This window comes from Rattus norvegicus, chromosome 6, assembly GCF_036323735.1.
Source record: "Rattus norvegicus strain BN/NHsdMcwi chromosome 6, GRCr8, whole genome shotgun sequence".
Classification (NCBI taxonomy): Eukaryota; Metazoa; Chordata; class Mammalia; order Rodentia; family Muridae; genus Rattus; species Rattus norvegicus.
In genome coordinates, this window is record NC_086024.1 from 21,156,199 (window position 1) to 21,170,498 (window position 14,300).

Consider the following 14,300-nt stretch of genomic DNA (forward strand, 5'->3'; position numbering starts at 1 on the left):
TAGAATGCATGCTTCTTAGTGGTAAGGTTCACTAATGGATATAGAATGCATGCTTCTTAGTGGTAAGGTTCACTAATGGATATAGAATGCATGCTTCTTAGTGGTAAGGTTCACTAATGGATATAGAATGCATGCTTCTTAGTGGTAAGGTTCACTAATGGATATAGAATGCATGCTTCTTAGTGGTAAGGTTCACTAATGGATATAGAATGCATGCTTCTTAGTGGTAAGGTTCACTAATGGATATAGAATGCATGCTTCTTAGTGGTAAGGTTCACTAATGGATATAGAATGCATGCTTCTTAGTGGTAAGGTTCACTAATGGATATAGAATGCATGCTTCTTAGTGGTAAGGTTCACTAATGGATATAGAATGCATGCTTCTTAGTGGTAAGGTTCACTAATGGATATAGAATGCATGCTTCTTAGTGGTAAGGTTCACTAATGGATATAGAATGCATGCTTCTTAGTGGTAAGGTTCACTAATGGATATAGAATGCATGCTTCTTAGTGGTAAGGTTCACTAATGGATATAGAATGCATGCTTCTTAGTGGTAAGGTTCACTAATGGATATAGAATGCATGCTTCTTAGTGGTAAGGTTCACTAATGGATATAGAATGCATGCTTCTTAGTGGTAAGGTTCACTAATGGAAGTTTCCAGAGTACATTCATTAGATGCTGTTATAGATCATACCAAGCAGGGGGATTCAGCGGCACTCAAAAGTGTGTGTGTGCATATTTGCACATGTTCAGGTATTCTTCCATGGTTGAACATGATGTTCTGACTCTGTGTGTGTGGCGTGTGTGTTCATGAATGTGTGCACATGTACAATGGGGTGCACACGAATGGTATGTGGAGGCCAGAAGTTGACACCAAGGATCTCTTAGTCACTCTCCACCTTGTTTTTTAAGACAGTGTTGATTATTTCACCTGAGGCTCACCTTGTAGCTACACTGGGTGTACAGAGAGTGCCTGAGACCCTCCTGTCTCCATCCGCTCAGTGCTGGGATTACAGATGGCTGTGCCAGCATTTACATTGTGTATGGGGATCTGAACTCGGGCCCTCACATTTGTGTGGCAAGCACTTTTCTGACTGAGCCATTTTTGTAGCTCCCACGGTTTTAGTTTTTAAAAATTAATACCACCTGTTTATGCTGGCTAGTTTTATGTTAACATGACAAGCTGGAGTCATTTGTGGAGGGAACATTAATTGAGAAAGATCCCCACCAGAATGGCCTGTGAGGTATCTTCTTGATTGATGATGAACATGGGAAGGCCAAGCTTACTGTGGGTGGTGGTGCCATCCTTAGGCTGGTGGTCCTGGATGGTATTAGAAAGCAGGCTGAGCAAGCCATGGAGAGCAAGCTAGTAAGCAGCACTTAACTGGCCTCCTCAACAGCTCCTGCCTCCAGCTTCCTTCCCCGACTTCCTTTGCTGATGGACTGTGATGTGAAAGTGTAAGCCAAACAAACTCTTTCCTTCCCAAGTTGTTAATGCTGTTTCATCACAGCAAGAAAAACCTTAACTAAGGCAGAAATTGGTACCAGAGAGTAGATTATTTCTGTGACAGACCTGAACATGTGCTTTTGGGGAGACAATGGGAGAACTCTGGAACTTTGGGCTGGGAAAGGTTGAAAGATGGTGTAAGCAGCAATGTGGCACAAGGAAGTGACAAGGGGACTGCAGACTCATGGGTGCCTAGGAATGAGGACAGTGGGCAGAGGAATGAAGCAGAATGTTTAAGCCTCTAAGAAGACTCGTAGAAAAATAAAGGTTGAGTGTATGGTTAAAAGTGGAAAACCTGTAAATACTGTAGACCTGTAAGAAACGCCTGCTCCAAAAGACTGAAAAAGCCCTGAACTTTAGCTATCACACATGGAGCCAGCCCACAAACATGAGTGTTCTTTCAAAATTTCATTTTTCAACAAAACCCGTGAGATGGTGAAAGGTAGTTAATTCAAAGAAAGAGAACACATCTCTAGACAAAGACGCAAAAGAGGTATGTGCTTTAGAGTTTAGTCAACGATTTTAAGACAATAACCTTAAATTTAATTAAAAAGCTAATGAAAGAAGGAAGGAGTAAAAAGAATAAAAGAAAAAAATCACACACAAACTGAAGTGTTAACAAAGAAACACACATTAGGGAAAAGAGCCAAACATAGGCGATGGGGCTGAGACTGTGAGGAAGGATCTGAAATCTGCTGGAAGCAAGTAACAGGAAACGTGACACGAAAGCAAACAGGCAAACCTGAAGATGTTTTCTTTGAAAATGTTGTGAGGAGTGAAAAAGAATAAAGAATGAATGGAAATAGACACAATCTGAAGGGCCTGAGACACCATTTTGTTGACCAAATGCATATGATAAGGGCACGGGAGAAAGCAAGAAGGGACAGTAGGGCTACTTGAAAAAATAATTGCCAACACCCCAGATCTGAAGGATAAGCACACAGAAAGCTCAGTTGACTCCAAGTAGAATAAACCTAAGGAGGGACACCCAAGTCACCTTACACTTAAGCTGCTGATAGACGGAAAGAGCAGTTCTCAACTTCATATGGGGAAAGCAAAACAAAACAGGATATCTAAAACAATCCTGAGCAATAAAAGAAGTTCTGGAGGGATTGCCATCCCTGACCTCAAGCTGTACTATAGAGCAATAGTGATAAAAACTGCATGGTGTTGGTATAGGAGCATACAGGTTGATCAATGGAATTGAACTGATGACCCTGAAAGAAACCCACACACCTATGGACACCTGATTTTTGACAAAGAAGCCCATATTATACAATAGAAAAAAATGCACCTTAACAAATGATGCTGATCTAACAGGATGTCATCATGTAGAAAAAAACAAACACATCTTTACCACAACACTCAAGTCCAAGGGGATCAAAGACTTCAACATAAAATCAGATACACTAAATCTAGTAGAAGAGAAAGTGGAGAACACCTTGAACCCATTGGTACAGGAGACAATTTCCTGAACAGAACACCAATGGCTCAGGCTCTAAGATCAACAATTGCAAAATGGGACTTCATGATACTGAAAAGCTTCTGTAAGGCAAAGGACACTGTCAATAGGGCGAAATGGCAGCCTAAAGATTGGGAATGGATCTCCACCAAACCTACATCTGACAGAGGACTAATATCCAAAATTTATAAAGAACTCAAGAAATTAGAAACCAACAAACCAAATAACACAATTAAAAAGTGGGATACAGAGCTGCACAGAGAATTTTCAACAGAAGAATCTCGAACGGCCAAGAAACACTTAATGTTCAAAGTCCTTAGTCATCAGGGAAATGCAAATCAAAAAGACCCTGGAATTCCATCAGAATGGCTGAGATCAGAAAGTCAAGTGACAGCACAGCTGGCGAGGATGTGGAGCAAGGGGAACACTCCTCCATTGCTGGAGAGAGAGGAAACATACAGCCACTTTGGAAATCAAAGTTTCTCAAAAAACTAGGAATTGCTCTACCTCTAGACCCATCTATACTCCTGGACAGATGCCCAAAAGATGCCCCACTATGCCACAGGGACACTTGCTCAACTATGCTCATAGCAGCTTTACTTGTAGTAGTCAGAAACTGGAAACAACCCAGATGCTTCTCAACTGAAGAATGGATGGAGAAAATGTGGTACGTCTATACAATGGAATGCTATTTAACTATTAAAAACAAAGACATCAGGCAGGCAAATGGATGACACTGGAGAATATCACCTAAGTGAGGTAACCCAGAGCCAGAAATACACATACGGGATGTACTCACTTACAAGAGGACATTAGTCATGAAGTGCAGGGTAACCAGGCTACAGTCCACAGACCCAAAGAAACTGGGTCATAAGGAGGGCCCAAGGGAGAGTGTGTGAATCTCACCCAGAAGGGGAAACTAGTCATCGGGGTGGAAGGAGAGACGGAACTGGGTAGGAGAGGGGCTGAGGAGAGGAACAGGGGTGGTGATCGGGTATGGGGTTAAGGGGGTGAGAGAGGCCCGGGAGTGAGAATGGAAACAGGGGAGGGGTAACTCTGGTGACTAGCTGGAAAGCCAGGATGGGAGAGGATACAGAGAGTCTATGGTGGTGTACTCTAGCTTAGATCCCTACCAGCGGGGGATACAGAGACTAAAATGGCCACCTCATATAGCCAGGCAGGATTTCCAGAGGATCTACTCACAAAATCTTCAACCCAAAAGTTGTCTTGCCTACAAGATGTGCAGGGCTATAGATGGAGCAGAGACTGAGGGAACAACCAACCAATGGCTGGCCCAACTTGAGACCCATTCCATGTGAGAGAGCCAACCTCTGACACTACTAATGATATTCTGCTATGCTTGCAGACAGGCACCTAGCATAACTGTCTCCTGAAGGGCTTCACGCAGTGGTAGATAGAGGCAGACCCAGAGACCCACAGTCAAACACCAGGCAGAGAGCAGGGAGTCTTGTGGAAGACTAGGGGTAGAAGTGAGCAAGTCTGGGGGGTCAAGGACACCACAAAAGACCCACAGTCAACTAGCCTGGGACCATGGAGACTCACAAAGCCTGGGCCACCAACCAGGGAGCATGCAGGAGCTGGATCTAGACCCCCTACACATCAGGAGCAGATGCGCACCTAGGTACTCATATGCTTCCCCTAACAAGTGGATCTGGGGCTGTCTAAGTCTCTGTTCCCTGCCATTGGAGCCCTTTCCCTCCTACTTGGACTGGCTGATTGGGCCTCAGTTGGAGAGGTTGTGCCTATACCTGCTGGGACTAGGAGCTCCAGAGTGATGTGGTACCCAAGGGGGCTCTCCTTCTCTGAGGAGAAGAGGAAAGGGTAATGGGGGAGGGATTTGTGAAGATGGGACTGGGAAGAGAAGAAGGAGGGGGCTGTGATTAGGATGTAAAGTGATTTTTTTAAAGGAAGGAAGGAAGGAAGGAAGGAAGGAAGGAAGAAAGTGGCAAAAGAAACTCAGCATGTGTCAAGGCTCATCACCTTTAGCAGACTTCACAGCAGAAGCCTTGTTGACCAGTCAGCACTGGGGTGATGCATTTTTAATACCATAAGAAAGAAAGAAATAACAAAATAATTCTACAACCAGCAAAAATAGTCCTTCAAAAATAACAGAAAGCTTGAATACTTATAGAAAAAAAGCCAAGTTTATTGTCTGCTCTACAAGAAACTCTAAACGGAGTCCTTCAGACTAGTTTCACATAAATAATCTGAAGCAAATAAAAATGTCAATTTCTCAGGCTGGGGATATTGTTCAGTTGGTACAGTACTTGTCTACCTCTCATGGAGTCCTGGGTTCAATTCCCTATTCTACGTAAACTGCTTGTGGCAACACATCCCTGTAATTTGGAGGAGGCAGAAACAGGAGGATCCTAGATGACATAGTGCAAGGTCACACCTGACAGTCTAGGCTACAGAGCATTCTCAAAGCAACAGCAACAACAACAGCAACAATGGCAACAACAGCAATAACAGCAATAACAGCAACAACAGTAACAACAGCAACAGCAACAATGGCAACAGCAACAACAGTAACAACAGCAACAGCAACAATGGCAACAGCAACAACAGCAACAACAGTAACAACAGCAACAGCAACAATGGCAACAACAGCAACAACAGCAACAGCAACAACAGCAATAACAGCAACAACAGCAACAGCAACAGCAACAACAGCAACAGCAACAACAGCAACAGCAACAACAGCAACAACAACAGCAACAGCAACAACAGCAACAGCAGCAGCAACAACAACAGCAACAGCAACAACAGCAGCAACAGCAACAACAACAGCAGCAACAACAGCAGCAACAACAACAGCAACAATAGCAACAACAACAACAGCAACAACAACAGCAACAGCAACAACAGCAACAACAATGGCAACAGCAACAACAACAACAGCAACAACAACAACAGCAACAACAACAGCAACAGCAACAACAGCAACAGCAACAATGGCAACAACAGCAACAACAACAACAGCAACAACAACAGCAACAGCAACAACAGCAACAGCAACAATGGCAACAACAGCAATAACAGCAACAACAGCAACAACAGCAACAGCAACAACAGCAACAATAGCAACAACAACAACAACAACAGCAACAACAACAACAGCAACAACAACAGCAACAGCAACAACAGCAACAGCAACAACAGTAACAACAGCAACAACAACAGCAGCAACAACAACAGCAGCAGCAACAACGACGACAACAACAACTACATTAAAGAATGTTAAGTTTTTTTTTTAGTAAAGGTAAATACATGAATAAATACTAAACCTAGTATTATTAAAATTCTGTTTACAAACTCTACTTTTTATTCAGGATTTAAAAAAAGTATAAAATTATGAAAATATATTAATGCTTATATAATACAGATATAAACTGTGACAACAACAGGAGAGTTAAGAAGGAATAGAATTTTTGCATGTAATTGAAATTTAGACGAGTTGAAAATCAATTGTTTTTTCATTGGAAACCACAGAGAACCATCCAAAGAATCTATTTAAAAAGAAATCTATTTAAAAAGAAATAACATATCATAATTGAAGAAATGAGTGTCAAAAATACTATAACACACAGAAAAAATAGCACCAATAAGTTCTTTCCTATTCATAATTATTGTATCAAAAGTAAGTAGATTTATTTCTCAATATATATATACATATGTATATATGTATATATATATGCAAAATAGATTTAAAAATTCAGGATCCAATTATATGATGCTTACAAAACTCTAAAGATAAAACAAGTTAAAGATCATAGATGGAAAAAGATATTCCATGCGAATGGTGTCTAAAAAAATAGGTTAACGGTAACTATACAATAGACTTAAAGTCAAAATCTGTGACAAAAACTAAATAACACTGGAACCGGGTTACTTAACTCTGCATTTTGATTAGTTATGGTTTTCTGTGATGGTCTCCATCTATTACAAGATGGCTCCTTGATGAGGGGTGAGGCTTATCCTTATCTACGAGCATGAGGACAAAGATTTAGAGTGTAGTTAAGGGTTATGCTGGCTTAGTAAAGAGATGGTGGTATGTTCTTCTCCAAGAGAAGATCCAAGACACATGACTTCACTAGCCCTGGGTGGTTGGAATGGTTTCCAATATTAGGCATGGTTTCACTTTTGTTGAATAGCACTTAATTCTAATTAGAGAGCTTCTGGTTACCATCAAGGTAGGAGTGAGTGCCACTACTGCCCAATGGATTCTTCTACAAAACAGCTCTTGTACCTTAGGAACAGGGAATGTTGCAGAAGCGCTGAAAAGATTGTGAGAGCCAGAGGACTAGAGAATTTGCTGTACCCATCAAGTCTCACCAGCATGACTATCTAAACATGAGTTAACCAAGGACAACAACAACAGGCATGCCAAAGGAGATGGGGAAAGACCACGAGGCTTCAACCCCACACAAAGACTACAGGCAACTAAGGAATGCTGAGAGTGGGACACAGTCTTGCCTAGGGATTGTCTAACACCAAAATGGTCACTCCTGAAACATACATGCAAGTAACATCATATGGGCTTAGCTGGTTATACATAGGAATAGATACATGTATATGAATATGTACATACACATATATGCATATGAGAACAATTAATGAAAAAAGAGGCCATGAATTTGAAGGAGAAATATATAGAAAGGTACGGAGGGAGGCAAAAGAAGAGGGAAATGATGTAATCACATTATAATCTCAAAAATAAATAATTTAAGAAGATAAATAGCAATATGTATAGCAAAATGATCATTTATTAGGAATAAATTACAAGACATCAGAGCTTCTGAATATATAAAGCAACATTTGACAGAATTGAAGGAGAAAGTAACAGAAGAGTAGTAGAAAGAACATCAGTGTCCTTCATCTCTTCTTGTAGCACTAGGTGCTGAAATCAGGGCCCCACACGTGTCATGCAAATGCTCTTCCATCAAGCTATATCCCCAACCTTCATGTCCTACTTTTAGTAATGAATGAAACAATAGCATATCGGGAAGAAAATTGGTTGAAAAATGATTTAGACATTACTGTAGACCAGGGGCCAAATAAGGCCTCCATAAAATAACAGACTACATGTTTCTCAGGATAAACATTCTTCAAGACATATCATATGTTATACCACAAAATAAGTCTTAATGAATTTAAAAATATTTGCGATGCATAAACTGTCTTTTCTGTCTCTTGGGATTCATACAAGCATCATATCTGCAACAGCCTCTCTCTCTGATCACAGTAGAATGGAATCAGAAACCAACAGAAAGAAGACTGAAAATCCAAGGATATTCAGAAATTTAACAATATATTTTTTGTGTATATATGAGTACGGAGGTGGGGCAGGGTATATTCATGGTATCCAGGTACATGTGTGTATGTACATACATGTGTATTCAGGTGCATGTGTGCATGTACATACATGTGTATCTGGGTGCATGTGTGCACGTACATACAAGTGTATCCAGGTATATGTGTGTATGTACATACACTTGGAGCCCAAAAGACAGATTTGGGTGTCATTCCTCAGGATGGCCCACCTTGGATTTTTTAGTTTGTTAATTACAGTTATTATGTGTGTGCATGAAGAGGAAGTCAGAGGAAGGCTCTATGGAACTGGTGCCTTCCTTTCACAGTTAGGTAGTTCTGAACTCAGAATCGGGGTTGTTAAGCTTGGTGGCATGAGCTTCTACCCACTGAGTCGTCTTGCTGACACACCTTGTTTTGCTGACAGAGGTCTCTCACTGGGACCTAGGGGGTCACTGATTAGGCTAGGCTAATGGCTAGCAAGCTCCCAGGAACTCTTTGTCTCTGCTTTGCCAGTGCTGGGATTGCAAGTGTGGGCTCACCACAACCAGCTTTTTACCTGGGTGCTGGGTGCTCATGTTTGTGTGGCAAGCACTTTACTTACTGAGCCATCTCCTTGTTCCATACTCTTAGACAACCAGTAGGCCAAATATGAGACCATAAGGACCACTACGAGGTATCAAGTTGAGTGCAAATGAAAGCATACCAAAGTCCATAAATGCAGCAGAGATAAAAGGAAATTTATCCTGGGCAATACATCACTAAGGCCAAGAAGGCTCAGCAGACAGAGCTGGAAGTCTGGTACCACCGACCTTGACTTGAACTGATCTATCTGAATAAAAAATGAAACTCAAAGACAAAAAGGAAATTCATAGCTACAAATTCTTATATTAATAAAGAAGATCCGAAAAACAATCTAAATGCACGAAAGCATGGGAAATTAGAGAGAACAAACTCAATGGACAAAAACACCAAAGTAACAAAAAACCAAAAGTAAACAATCAAAAACACAATAGGGAGTAGAATGGAAATAAACAATAGAGACTAGAAAAATGACAGAAGAAAAATATCAACAGAAAAAGTACGTGTTCTTTAGAAAGATCCACAAAATTTGTAATTCTTTGGCTGACTGAAAACAAAAGGAAGAGTCCACTAAAATGAAGTGAGATATTACTTCTGGTGTTCTAGAAATGGGATTATAAGCAGAGTTGATGGGGACACATTAAATAACCTAGATGAAGTGGGCACATTTCTCAAAACACACAAGTGCTACACTGAAGCAGGGAAACTCTTAACATTTAAAACAAACAAGCAGATTGTGAATCAGTCATCAGGAGTTTCCAGCAAGTCTAAAGTCTAGGGCCAGACGGCTTCCTTGCATGCTACCCAATGCTTTGTTTTGTTTGAGACAGGGTCTCACTGTGCATCCACAGTTGATCTGAAACTCCCTATAGACCAGGCTGGCCTTAATGAAATCACAGTGGTCCACCTGCCTCTACCTCTTGAGTTATGGGATCAAAAGCATGTGCAACCAGGCCTAGCTCTACCACACATTTAAAGCAGAATTAATAGCAGTATTCTTGAACCGGTCCACTGCCCCAACAATTGAAGTGAGAAAAACAACTCAGATGCATTCTATGAGGTCAGCATTGCCCTGACAGAAACATCAGACAAAGATTCTACCAGAAAAGAAAACTACAGACCAATATCTCTGATGAATATTTAGGCAAACATTCTCAAGTACCAGCAAACAGGATTTAACCACATATTACAAACGACCATGGCCCACAGCAGAGTAGGATCTATTATCTCGGATGCAAGGATAACTTAATACATGAAAATAAATCATCATAATATGCTATATATAATAAACAGTATAGGATATACTATATAATATATACTTTCTATACTCTATACTATATTTAGTATACAATATACTATAGCAACAAAACATAGTATCATTTCCATCAATGCAAAGAAACAAAGTACTTGGCAAAATTTAGCATTTTATGATAAAAATGGAAGAAAATTGCTTCAATGTACTAAAGATTACATCTGAGACATGCAATGGTACCATGCCCAGTGATGTAAGATTGAGAACTTTTCCTTAAGACCAGTTAGTGAGGATGAGACTGCCTGCTTTCACAAGTTCACTTCAATGTCACTCTGTTGCCCAGAGCAATTAGGCAAGATGAAGAAATAAAAGGTATTGAAATGGAAACAAAACCCAATAAAACACACACACACACACACACACACAAGCATGGACACACATACACACAAGTACATATGCACATGCACACGTATCATAATATACATATATACATATGCTCACACACATGCACATATGTGTATACAAGGCCACACACAAACACACAGGCATGGACCCTAGAATCTAATAAACAGTAAACAAGATTCAGTGGGCCTATGCATTGGTAATGATCTATATAAAAGGTAAACAGTAAAAACTGATTCTATTTCTAACAACATTTCAAAGAATAAAATAAAGATTTAGCAGTTTAATGACTTCTGTCTTAAGAGTTTGATCTGCTCTATTTCTGACTTAGGCTTGTTCCCTCCTCCTTAGGTAACCTCATTCATAAGAAGTCATCACATTTGATTTGCATGAAGCACCATGATTCCAAACTGTAGACTCCTCCTGCCTTAGCTTTCCAAGTAGCTGGAATTATAGGAATGAACTACTGTGCCTGGTGATATGTATCCTTATAACATGTTGTTCAAAGAGTATAAAAAAGGATCAAAAAGAAATTCCTCAGAAGTTTATAGGTTTAATATTAAGATATGAGTACTACTCCAAAATAGTCTATAGATTCAGTGTGATCCTTCTCAAAAGATCAATAATAATCTTGGAGAATATAGAAATCTATCCTGAAATTCACTTGAAATCTAAAGGAATACCTGGTGGCCAAAACAATCTTGAAAAAGTGAACAATATTGGAGACCTCATATTTCTCAATTCAAACTTACCACAAGACAGAAGAATTAAAGCAGTGTGCTCTCAGCATAAAAGCACGCTTATTTCACCAACAGGACAGAATATAGAACCAGGAGTAAACACACACATTGGGTATATGGTCAAATGATTTTTGACAAAGGTCCAAGTCTATGTTACTTTTAATCCTTTTAAAATAAAGCCACCGATTATAATGGACTTGAATAAAACTGTCAGAGCTAGGCTGAGACAGCCACTCTAGCAGTGTCTTGGCTCAGCTCTGTGCCTCCGTGAACTCCTGCACAGCTGTTCTGAAGCCGTGGAACTTCACGCATTGTCTTGCACTTTACTTTCAACTATATTTGTATTCAGTTATCCAGCACAAAAAGAAAAACAATACCATGACACCATGAGACAACAAAACAATCATTTTTATATCCTCTTGAGTGACCATTTGTCTTGCCTGAATTTTTTCCTTCCTTATCACCTAATGTATACAATTTTAAAGAGTGCAAAGCATCTGTAGTCATCAAAGAAATGCAAATTAAAGTTGCTTTGAGATACCATGTCACCCTAATCAATATGGCTGTAATCAAGAAACCTGAATGAAGTCTGTAGAGGACGTGGGACAGAGGAGTTCATTCACTGCTGGTGAAACACAAATTCATACAGATATTATGCAAATCAGTTTGAAGGCTCCTCAAATTAAAGTTAGAACTGCTGTGTAACACAGCTACTCTACCGCTAGGCATACACCAAGACCATAGTGATGGAGAAAGAACAGCATCATTAATAAGTAATGCTGGGAAAACTGTATTTCTACATGCAAAAGAATAGTTGTGATGATATGTCCTTTGCTGCTAGAGCGATGACCAGCAGTTAAGATGATCATCTTGCTATCTGATCATGAGGTCCAAAGTTCTGATGTCGGCATCCATCTAACAAGCTAGGTTTCATACACAAAGAAACTGGTAAATACATATTTAAAATACTGTATCCTGAGATCCTTAATCAGCATTATAGTCAAAAAATAACACCAAAACATACCAAAGACCTAATTGCAAAACTAAACTATATAACCCTTAGAAGGAAACATAAGACAATAGCATCATGCCAGTGAATTAATAATTTCCTGGTTACAATACCCAAACACAACTAGGAAAGTAAAGATTCAACTCAGATATGTGGAGGAAATATTTGTGACTCATATCTCTGATAAGGGTTTAATATCCCCAATACACAAGAAATTCCTAAAAGAGCAACAATAACAGAATGGATAATCTGATTTTTTTAAAGAACAAGGGATTTGAAAAAACTTTCTTCAAAGAAAATCACATCAAAAGGTGATCAAACTCAAATGAAATATCATTTACACCCATTAAACAAAACAAAACTAATAGATGATGACAAATCAAGGAAATAAAAAAAAATCCCATGCCTTTCTGGTATGAATGCAAAATTAGTGCAGATATTGCAGAAAACACTAAAATAGTTCCTTAAAATATTAAAAATCAGCTGTGCTCAGAGCTGGGACTGTTCCACAGCTCTTGGACCCAAAACCTGCCAGCAGAGAACTGGTCTGCCAGGAGAACTCTCACTCCAAAAATCACAGGCTCATAGGCTTACAGGCCCACAGGAGGGATAAGCTACATTTGGACAGCAAGACCAACTAACATCAGAGGTAACCAGAAGGCAAGAGGCAACCACAACAACCTTAAGCAACAGAAACCAAGGCTACTCGGCATCATCAGAGCTCGGTTCTCCCACCACAGCAAACACTGGATATCCCAACACACCAGAAAACAAGATTTGGACTTAAAATCACATCTCATGACAATGATAGAGGACTTAAGAAGGACATAAATAATTCCCTTAAAGAAATACAAGAGAATGCAGGTAAACACGTAGAAGCCCATAGAAAGGAAACACAAAAATCCCTTAAAGAATTACAGGAAAACACAACCAAACAGGTGAAGAAATTGAACAAGGCCATCCAGGATCTAAAAATAGAAAGAGAAACAATAAAGAAATCACAAAGGGAGACAACCCTGGAGATAGAAAACTTAGGAAAGAGATCAGGAGTCATAGACACAAGCATCTCCAACAGAATACAAGAGATAGAAGAGAGAAAGAACTTCAGGGGCAGAAGATACCATAGAAAAACATTGACACGATAGTCAAAGAAAAATGCAAAATGAAAAAAGCTTCTAACCCAAAATGTCCAGGAAATCCAGGACACAATGGGAAGGCCAAACCTAAGAATAATAGGTATAGAAGAGAGTGAAGACTCCCAACTTAAAGGGGCAGTAAATATCTTCAACAAAATTATAGAAGAAAACTTCCCTAACCTAAAGAAAGAGATGACTATGAACATATAAGAAGCTTACAGAACTCCAAACAGATTGGACCAGAAATGAAATTCCTCCAGTCAAATAATGGTCAAAACACTAAATACACAAAACAAAGAAAGGATATTAAAAGCAGTAAGGGAAAAAGGTCAAGTAACATATAAAGGCAGACCTATTAGAATTACACGGGATTTAGCTCAGTGGTAGAGCGCTTGCCTAGCAAGCACAAGGCCCTGGGTTCGGTCCCCAGCTCCAAAAAAAAGAAAATAAAGAAAGAAAAAAAAAGAGTTTAGAATTACACCAGACTTCTTAACAGAGACTGTGAAAGCTAGAAGATCTGGACAGATGTCATACAGACCCTAAGAGAACACAAATGCCAGCCCAGGCTATTATATCCAGCAAACCTCTCAATTACTATAGATGGAGAAATCAAGATATTCCATGACAAAACCAAACTTACACAATATTTTTCCCCAAATCCAGCCCTATAAAGGATAATAGATAGAAAACTCCAATACAAGGAGGGAAACTACACCCTAGAAAAAGCAAGAAAGTAATCTTCTTGCAAAAAACTTAAAAGGAGAGAGCCACACAAACATAATTCCGTCTCTAACAACACAACAGGAAAAAAATCACTATTCCTTAATATATGTTAACATCAATGGACTCAATTCCCCAATAAAAGGACATAGATGAA

At 39.6% G+C, this 14,300-nt stretch overlaps 1 protein-coding gene across 26 annotated transcripts in view; it reads right to left on the reverse strand.

Moving 5' to 3' along the window:
* Positions 1-14,300, reverse strand: part of Rmdn2 (regulator of microtubule dynamics 2) — a 93,839-nt gene that overhangs the window by 54,816 nt on the left and 24,723 nt on the right. The gene's annotated exons all lie outside the window — the stretch shown is intronic.